This window comes from Elephas maximus, chromosome 1 (assembly GCF_024166365.1).
Source record: "Elephas maximus indicus isolate mEleMax1 chromosome 1, mEleMax1 primary haplotype, whole genome shotgun sequence".
NCBI classification, from domain to species: Eukaryota; Metazoa; Chordata; class Mammalia; order Proboscidea; family Elephantidae; genus Elephas; species Elephas maximus.
In genome coordinates, this window is record NC_064819.1 from 85268687 (window position 1) to 85277793 (window position 9107).

At 37.7% G+C, this 9107-nt stretch overlaps 1 non-coding gene and 1 pseudogene across 1 annotated transcript; one reads left to right on the forward strand and one right to left on the reverse strand.

Moving 5' to 3' along the window:
• The first annotated feature begins 359 nt into the window (after positions 1–359).
• TRNAK-UUU (transfer RNA lysine (anticodon UUU)) lies at positions 360–432 on the forward strand. Its single transcript has one exon. It is a non-coding gene; the product is annotated as a tRNA-Lys (tRNA).
• Positions 433–8064: 7632 nt separating this feature from the next.
• Positions 8065–8825, reverse strand: LOC126077793 (bisphosphoglycerate mutase-like; annotated as a pseudogene).
• Between the last annotated feature and the right edge of the window lie 282 nt (positions 8826–9107).

Below are 9107 nucleotides of genomic sequence, written 5' to 3' on the forward strand. Positions count from 1 at the left end.
ATGATCAGAAACTGGCAGTGATTTGTTTAAGGGTAGCTGCTTTGGTTGTTAAAATCTAAAGAGATACAAGGCAAAGACAGGAGAAAGAGCAATGATCTGACGGATGACAGCACCTCTTTCAAACAAAATATTCTTGCCAACAAAGAGAATTCAAAGAAAACTATCTGAGTACTGAAATATGAAACCAATTGGTCACATATAACCAAAAATCAAACCTGTTGTCATCAAGTCGATTTCGACTCACAGAGAATCTGTACGACAGAGAAGAAGACCCCCACAGGATTACCGAAGAGCAGCTAGTGCATTGCAACTGCCATATAAAAATGTAAAAGAAGTACTCAGAAAAGCTACATACACAGGCCTGCATAGCTTAGTTGGTAGAGCATCAGACTTTTAATCTGAGAGTCCAGGATTCAAGTCCTTGTTCAGGCAATCTTTATTCTACTCTTAATTATTTTTCTTATGTAGAAGACCTTCATTTTACCCTAGTTACCTCTGTTAGAAGTTCTGCTTTTTCTCTCCTCTCTTCCTGCTCTTTTCTCCACACGAATCTGAAGAAAACCAGAACATAAAAAGAAATGGTAGCCATTCCTAGCTGTGTGTTTAAGTCTTTAATTCAAATCTGTAGATAAACATCAGTCTGAGACCAGAAGAACTAGAAGGTGTCCAGCTACAACCAATAGCTGCCGTAACAGGGAACACGACAGAGAATCCCTGAAGGAGAAAGAGAGAAGTGGAATACAGACCTCAAATTGTAGTAAAAAGACCAGACTTAATGGTCTGGCTGAGACTAGAAGGACCCCAGAGGTCATGGTCCCCAGATGCTCTGTTAGCCCAACACAGGAACTGTTCTCAAAAACAACTCTTCAGGCAGGGATTGGACTGGAGTATAAGATAGAAGATGATATTGCTGAGGAGTGAGCTTCTTGGATCAAGTAGACACATAAGACCATGAGGGCAGCTCCTGTCTGGAGGGGAGAAGAGAAGGCAGAGGGGGACAAAAGCTGGCTGAATGGTCATGGAAATACAGGGTGGAGAGAAGGAGTGTGCTGTCTCATTAGGGGGAGAAAAACTAGGAGTATACAGCATGGTGTATATAAATTTTTCTATGAGAGACTGACTTGATTTGTAAACTTAAAGCACAATAAAAAAATTTTTGAAAAATTTGTAGATAAGTCAAAACAAGTGCATATGGTTCTTATTTAGCCTTCCTTTAGTGCAAGAAAAGGGCAGAAGCATTTTCATTGATTTAAAAGCTGTACATGCAGCATGTAAATGTGATTGTGGTGAAGAATTTGTTGGAGTAGCGTTGACTCAATCATTTCAAAGTGAGAGCAAATTTACCTAACATAAAAGGGAAAAAGGAGTTCTCTTGAAGTCAGAAGTTTGTAGCCCGTGGAATGCCTGTATATGTTGTCTACAAGGAACTCATTTCATATATGTAACTATATAGTTAGGTAGAAATAAAAGAGAATTTTTAAAAAGATATATCATGCAAACTATCAAAAGAAAACACAAGTGGCTATATTTATATCAAATAATGGAAACTTCAGAACAAAAAATTAGCAGGGACAGAGATAGACATTGCTTAATTATCAAAGGATCGATCCACCAAAAGGAACAGGAAGTCACCAACTTACAGCCTGGTTCCATTCTAACGACTCCTTTTTTTTTTTTTTTAATAATTTTTATTGTGCTTTAAGTGAAAGTTTACAAATCAAGTCAGTCTATGACTCCTTCTTAAGATGGTTCTGCTGTAAGTTGAATATCTCATTTCTTCTTTTTAGTTTTCATTATTATTGCCTTTTATTATCAGTATCTTTATAAATCCAAGCTTTATTTGTCTTTGGAGTTTGAAAAAATTACATGCAAACTTACAGATGTGATGACAGTAACAAATTATACACTGTATTACATATTACTAATGATAAGAAAAAAAACAGTTGTGTGTTTCATTGTAACACTAACACGAGATAAGTTGGGAATACCTGAATAGCAGCAATAAACATAAATGCACCAAACAACAGAGCTGCCAAATGTGTGAAGAAAAAACTGATTGAATTGAAAAGGGATGTAGACAAATACACAATTATAGTTGGAGACTTCAACACCTGTCTCTAAATAATTGAAAAGCAACTAAAGAAAAAATCAGCAAAGATACACAAGGGCTAAAAACTGCAGCAGCCAAAAGACCTAATCAACATTTATATAACACTTCACCAAACAAGAGTAGAATACACATTCTTTTCAAGTCCCCATGGAGCATGTATCAAGATAGAGTATATAGTCTAGGCAAATGAACAAACCTCAGCACATTTTAAAAGAATTGAATCATACAGAGTGGGTTCTCTAACCACAATGGAATCAAACTAAAAATCAGTCATGGAAACATTAAAAAAATTTTCCAAGTCGGAAACTAAGCCACACACTTTTATATAATCTATAGGTCAAAAAGGAAGTGTCAAGGATATAAAAATGAAAATACAACATGTCAAAGTTTGCGGGACTCACTAAAGCAGTACTGAGAAAGAATTTTATAGCACTAAATGCATTCAGAAGAAAAGAAAAAAAGCCTCATATCGATTATCTAAGCTCTCACTTGAAGAGAAAAAAATAAAGAAAGAGAGAGAAGAGCAAAATAAACTCAAATCAAGCAGAAGGAAAGAAATAGTAAAAATAAGAGCAGAAAGAAATTAAATTCAAAGTAAACAAAATGGAGAAAATCAATGAAACAGTAAGTAAGTTCTTTGAAAAGATGAATAAAATTAACATACCTCTAGCAAGACTGACAAAAACAAACCAACCAAAACAAAGGAAAACAAAAAGTATCAGGATCAGTAATGAGACACAGGATATCACTATAGGCTCTACAGACAACAAAAGAATAATAAGGAAATACTATAAACAATTCTAAACATAAATTTGACAACTTAATTTTAATGGACCAATTGCTCAAAAAAAAAAAAAAAACTCAAACTGCCACTATTCACCCAATATGAATATGTATTTTGAACAGCACTATATTAAGGATTGGAAACCCTGGTAGGTAGGTAGTGGTTAAATGCTATGGCTGCTAACCAAAAACTCAGCAGTTCAAATCTGCCAGGCACTCCTTGGAAACTCTATGGGGCAGTTCTACTCTGTCCTATAGGGTCACTATAAGTCAGAATCCACTCGATGGCAGTGGGTTTGGTTTTTGGTTTTATATTAAGGATATTTGATTTAGTAATTTTAAAACTCCTCCACCCCAAAAAAGAATCACCAGGTCTAGAAAGATTAATTAGAATATTGCAACAAAGATTTAAAGAGTTAAGACTATTTTTTTTTTATGCACTATCATTTCCAGAAAATAGAAGAGGAGGGAACACTTGCTAACTCATTTTATGAAGCCAGTATTACTCTCCCCACACTCGCCTTTCAATTTTTCCTACTGCTTTCTTAAAGTGCCTGGAGAAAACAAGTGGATAGCAGGAAAAAGAGCTAACACATGAAATGATTACGTTACCTCTGTTGGTAAAATGCACCCAAAAACAAATAAATAATTGACCCCTGGAACAGAACCAACCTGTGGTCAATCAGACTTGGAAGCCAGGCAGTCTCTCTCCTGACTACTTGCTATGGGTATTTACATCAGAGAAGAAATGACATCCCACATGGGAATGCTAGGAGTGAACATTAAATTCTGTGTCTTCCTAAAGATGCTTTGATTCGACAGGAATGCATACAGAGATAGAGACAGTTTTGAAACAAATAAAGCATTAGAAAGTTACAAGCAGTGGACCAGAAATTCCTGGAAGTTTAGTGGTCATACAAAGCACACCTGATCAAACTGACCGTGAAGGAACAGAGGAAGCAGCTATTCTCTAGTAGGGAGCATCCAGCATATCTGTGACCCATTCACCTTTTATTTGTAGTAGTCCCTGACTAATGATGGTATCCCAAAGCAATTCTTACATTAGTCAAATACCTTTTGTTTTGTTTTCATTATTATTGCCCTTTATTATCAACCCTTTTATAAATTTGATCTTTATTTTGCAGGGTTGGCATGAGAATGATAATATAAGTAACACTGTACATAGGACATATTACTAATGATAAGGTGTACAAAAAAAAAAAAAAAAGATAAGACAGTTCATTGTAACTCGAATAGGACCTAAACTGGAAACTCCTTGTATCTATTTTCAATTTTGACAAAAAAACCTTTCCCTGTTTCTTCACATGGGTGTACCTCCTTTTGATGTTAGCTGAAGTTTCTAGTAAATGTTTTATTTAAAGATTAAAATACGAAGGAAAATGGAATGAGTAAGGAAATATAGGGAAATTGATATTATGGGATATCAATTGGGAATATGTTGATCCTAGTTATTTCTTATCCTTGAGTATTAGGAAGGCTTCTAATTCCCTTACAGTCTTCGTTCTCTTGTCCAGAGTCCAAGTCGCTCGTTCACCGAAAAGGACTCGGAACCTACAGCCCTCCAATTTCTCATTTTTAGACAGAACACGCGTAGAGAAATCGGTGGGCATAATATGGGCTCCTCTGCTTCTGCTCAGTCCTTTGGCCCAGAAAACACAAGGCACTAAAGAAAACTGTCCGCGATGCCCTTCCTCACCCCTTTTTCTGTCTTTCTATCTCTTTAATAAGAGTACAAATAGGAGCCAAGGTAAACCACCAGTTAATGTGCAGGCTTTTGTTTCTGATGTTTCAAATTGAGTTGGGATCCAGTTCTTCTTTTCTCCCCTTTCCGAATGTCTTAGTTCTGTTGTTACAGTCATCTAAGTGGATGTAGAGGCTCACAGCCTACCAATGGAAGAGCATTCAAGGCAATCCACCGGGTTGTGCTTTTACTCTCTATGTGTACAGGAATGGTATGGAAAATATTAGAACTAAATCTGTATTCCTTCAGGATTGGATTTAGATAATGTTCAATCAGAGAAAAAGGGTGGAGATGCCAGGGATGGAACCCACGTCCTCATCTATGCAAAGTATGCACCCTACCACTGACCTACACCCCCCTGGTGGATAATAGTCAACTTTATCTAAATAAAAGTCCTACTTCCTGAGCCGCTCCATCCCGGAAGCTGGCCCTGGCGTTGTTTACTGTTAAGGGGAATCAGCAGCTGCTTCGGTCAGGAGGCACTGAGGAAAGAACGGGAAATACTGATTCTTTAGGCTATAGGACTTGAAAGTGAAGGCAGAGGATTGGAAACATGTGTCAGATAAATGGCCACAGGACATTGTAATTATATCTTTTTAAAAAAAACTTGACTGGTTAAAAGTCTCTGTCTTACATTATAGGTGGCAAAAAATCAAGCCCCCGTTGTCACTTCTTTTGATTTCCTCTAGATACCTTTTAACCTGAGGCACCAAATTATTAAAATTCATTCTTACTATTTCAAAGACTCTTCATTATATTTGCTGTTACCTCAATCAGAATGTTAAAGGCCACATTTAATGGAGGAAAGCCACGCTCAGAAGAAATTCCCAGAGCCATGCACTCAGTGTTTCATTTCAAGGGTCTTTTTCTCCATACCCTAGACATCCAGGTAACTCAGGGCCCTCAATATGGTCCAGAAGAGGAATTCATAAGGCATGAATGAAACAATAGCTTCAGGATGGAGGGATAGGTCAATTATAAGAGTAAAACAGAATGTAAATAGACAGGACTTCAAAAGAAAATTTTAAAAAGGGTTCCCCAGCATGCCACCTGACCTGTAGAACTTGAAATCACCAGCCCCTGCAACACCATGAGCCAGCAGAGATTTTCATCCTTCCCCCAGATCCATGTATTTGGGACTTGCCAGATCCCACAGTTGGATGAGTCATTTCCTTGAAGTAAATCTCTCTCTATATATTTATGTATACGTTTCACTGATTTTGCTTCTTTAGAAAATCCAGGTTAAGATACATATATTTAGACCGTTTGCATTTCAAGTGATTATCAATATAGTTTAATCAGTATCTACCATATTGGTAACTACTTTCTATTTAGTGCCCTTCTTCTTTGTTTCTTTCTTTCTTTCCAAATAGCACTGTATCACTTCATGAGTAGTACAGATATAACAGAGTATTCAAATTCTTCCATTGCTTGTAACATTGCTGTCATACATTTCACTTATTCTTAAGCTATAATTAACCAATATATCATTACTATTATTATTTCAAACAAACTTTTATCAGTAAGATTATTTAAGGATAAAAAAATAAAACATGCAAAATATCAATTAACACTTCCTGGCAGACCTCAGCAATATGTAAGTAAATGAGAGGATCATAAAAATATGCATGTTCACAGCTTGATTGGAGTTAAAAAATTCAATAAATACTCTTATGAGTGATAATATAGATATTAATGTAACTTTTTTCACCTAGTTCTCCCTTGGATGGCTGTACAGTGCAATCTGTGAGAGTCACAATTTGACAGAACTGCCGTGTTTCTCCAGGTCTTGAAAGTGCTCCACCCTTGACAGTATACAGTCTTACCCCTTTATTATCACTCCTATTAGTGGACAATATTTGAATTTTCCTTCTCTGACAGATTTCCACCTTACACAGGTACCCGCTATCTCAGGTTTTATTGCACTATACTCAGTTCTATTAAAATCCCAGAGCCCTTGGATGCAACCACTATACAAGAAAGCCTATAACAGCTATTCTGCAAAACTAGACACAACTGGCAAAACCGAGGAATGAAACACGGAGCTCTAGATCTGTCTCTCTCCCAACTAATTCAAATAATGTAATTTAGCCATTCTTTCAAAATATTACTTAACTTTTTGTTTGCAAGACCCTTGTGTATTTAAATACCTAATCTTATCTTATCCAATATTTTCCACTCCCTTACCCAAAATTGTACGCTCTCCTTGTTGTTCATGTCTGAGAATAGGATTCAGTTTTTGGAGACACTGGATGGGTGGGTACACAAGGAGAAAGGCAAAAAGTGGGAGGAATGGGTAAAACAGGAAAAAGCTTTTCTGCTTGGTAATTTCCTGCAGCTCCATGCTCCAAACACTACTTAGATAACTAAGGGAATTCCAAATGAAATAATCAAGGCTGTTTTTTCTATCTTCTTTCAGTCCTTATTTTTCTCTCTTGCTCTTCAGTGACAATGGAAAAGGAGTCACAGATTATTGTTCACATTAATGTTGGGGCAAGATTTTGCTTCTGACTGAGAAATCCTGAGCAAGCAAACTCTGTTTTCTCTATTTTCTTGCTTTATGCTTGTTGTCCTTGTGCTGAAACAGCTGCCTTGGGTGGTGAAGAGACACAGAGGGTAGAAACAGGGAGACATTTCAAGGCAATCCATCAAATAATGTGTTTTTTTCCATGTGAGTACACAAAATGTGTTTTAAAAAGGAAAAAATACAGAATTTTTGGAAATTTTAAAGAAGTGTGTATGGTTTTGAACCCTCTTAAGGAAAGGACAAATTCCTATTGAGCTACATCTCTATCAAGACAGAGACATCATGAAGATCCTCCTTGAAAATTAGCCATGTTTGTAAGAGGTCTTCCAAGATTCCACAGTTTGCTGGAGCCAAAATCCACTCTTTCAAATCCCACACAATGCAGAAAGTCTTAGTAAACATAAAGATGAAATGAACTACTTAAGATAACTAAATGGACAGCAATACAAACTTTAAGGATTTTTATCTTTTTTTACAGCCATAACCTCAGACTGGGAATAGTGCCTGGCAATAGTGACTTAATAATGATGATTTCTTGAATGACAGACACCTTGAACTTCACCTCCACTTATTACTCTCCCATCTCAGAAACTTATGACCTTGATTAAGCCCTGCTTGTTACTAGGTTGGTAACTAATTCAAACAGGGCTTGCAGGACTGCTAATTTATAAATCTTAGGACAAAAGCACTTAGGTATCCTAAAGCCGTTATCTAGACAAAGATAAGTAACCCGTACAAACTCTACCTCACAGCCTAGCTCTGGAAAATGCAAATTCATGAGAGACAGAGAGACAGAGACAGAGATGGGAAGAGTGATCAGCACCCACAACACACTACATGCCAATGCTTATGCACCTATTCGGAGGCCACACTTGGGAAAGACTATCTTTCAGCTCGCTTAACTTTTACTTGATCCTCTACTTAATGGCTGCTTACATCACCTCCTGGTTGCCTAGGAACTGGTGAGGTCCAATGGCATGCAGGTTTTCACCCAATTCCAGGAGAATTGGGACACCAGTAGGGAGAGTGATGTTGAGAATGTCTTCTTCCGAGATACCTTCCAGATGCTTCATGAGTGCCCTACTGTTATTTCCATGAGCAGATATCAGAATGGTTTTGCCACTTAATACTTCTGGAGCAATCCTTTCATTCCAATAGGAAAAAGTCCCCAGAACATCCTTTAGGCTTTCAGATGGTGGCAGCTGATCCACAGGCAAGTCGCACACTTTATACTTCCCGTCATTTTAGATCTCCTTGTAGGACAGAAGGGACTACTCAAAGGGAGGCAGAGTCTCACTGTAGCATTTTCTCCAGAGCCTCACCTGTTCTTCTCCATGATTAAAAGCCATTTTCTCCCTATTGAGACCAGTCCAGGCTCAGTACTGAAGCCAGGAACTTTCCACAGGAACTCACTCCTGCCCCAGTTCCTCTAGGATCAGCCAGGTAGTGTGGATGGACTGATTCAGGATTGACATGAATACAAAGTTAAACTCAAAGTTTACCCCCTTGAGTTGCTTCCCACACTTCTGAGCTTCCTCCATTCTTGTGTTTTTAAGTTCCTGGTTCACCCAGCTACAAAAGCACTTCTCCTTATTCTAAGCACCCTTCCCATGTCTGATCACAGAAAGCTTATACTTGGACATACTAATAGCTGAGTTTCCCTGGCATTGCAAGTGGGCCAACTTTCAGTAGTAACAGTATACCTGCAGAGAGGTCAGCAGCAGCAACACTGCCTCTGTGGCACCAAGGGGCCAGCGCCTTCAAGGACTCATCCTGTTGGGAGTCTTTTTTTTCATTACCTTTTCAGCCTCTTCTCTTGCTATGGGTCTGTTCAGATTTTTAACCTCAGTTTGTTTTGTTTAAGTAGTGTGTTTCTAGAAATTTGGCTACTTCTCCAGGTTTTCAAATTTGTTGCAGTATGGTTT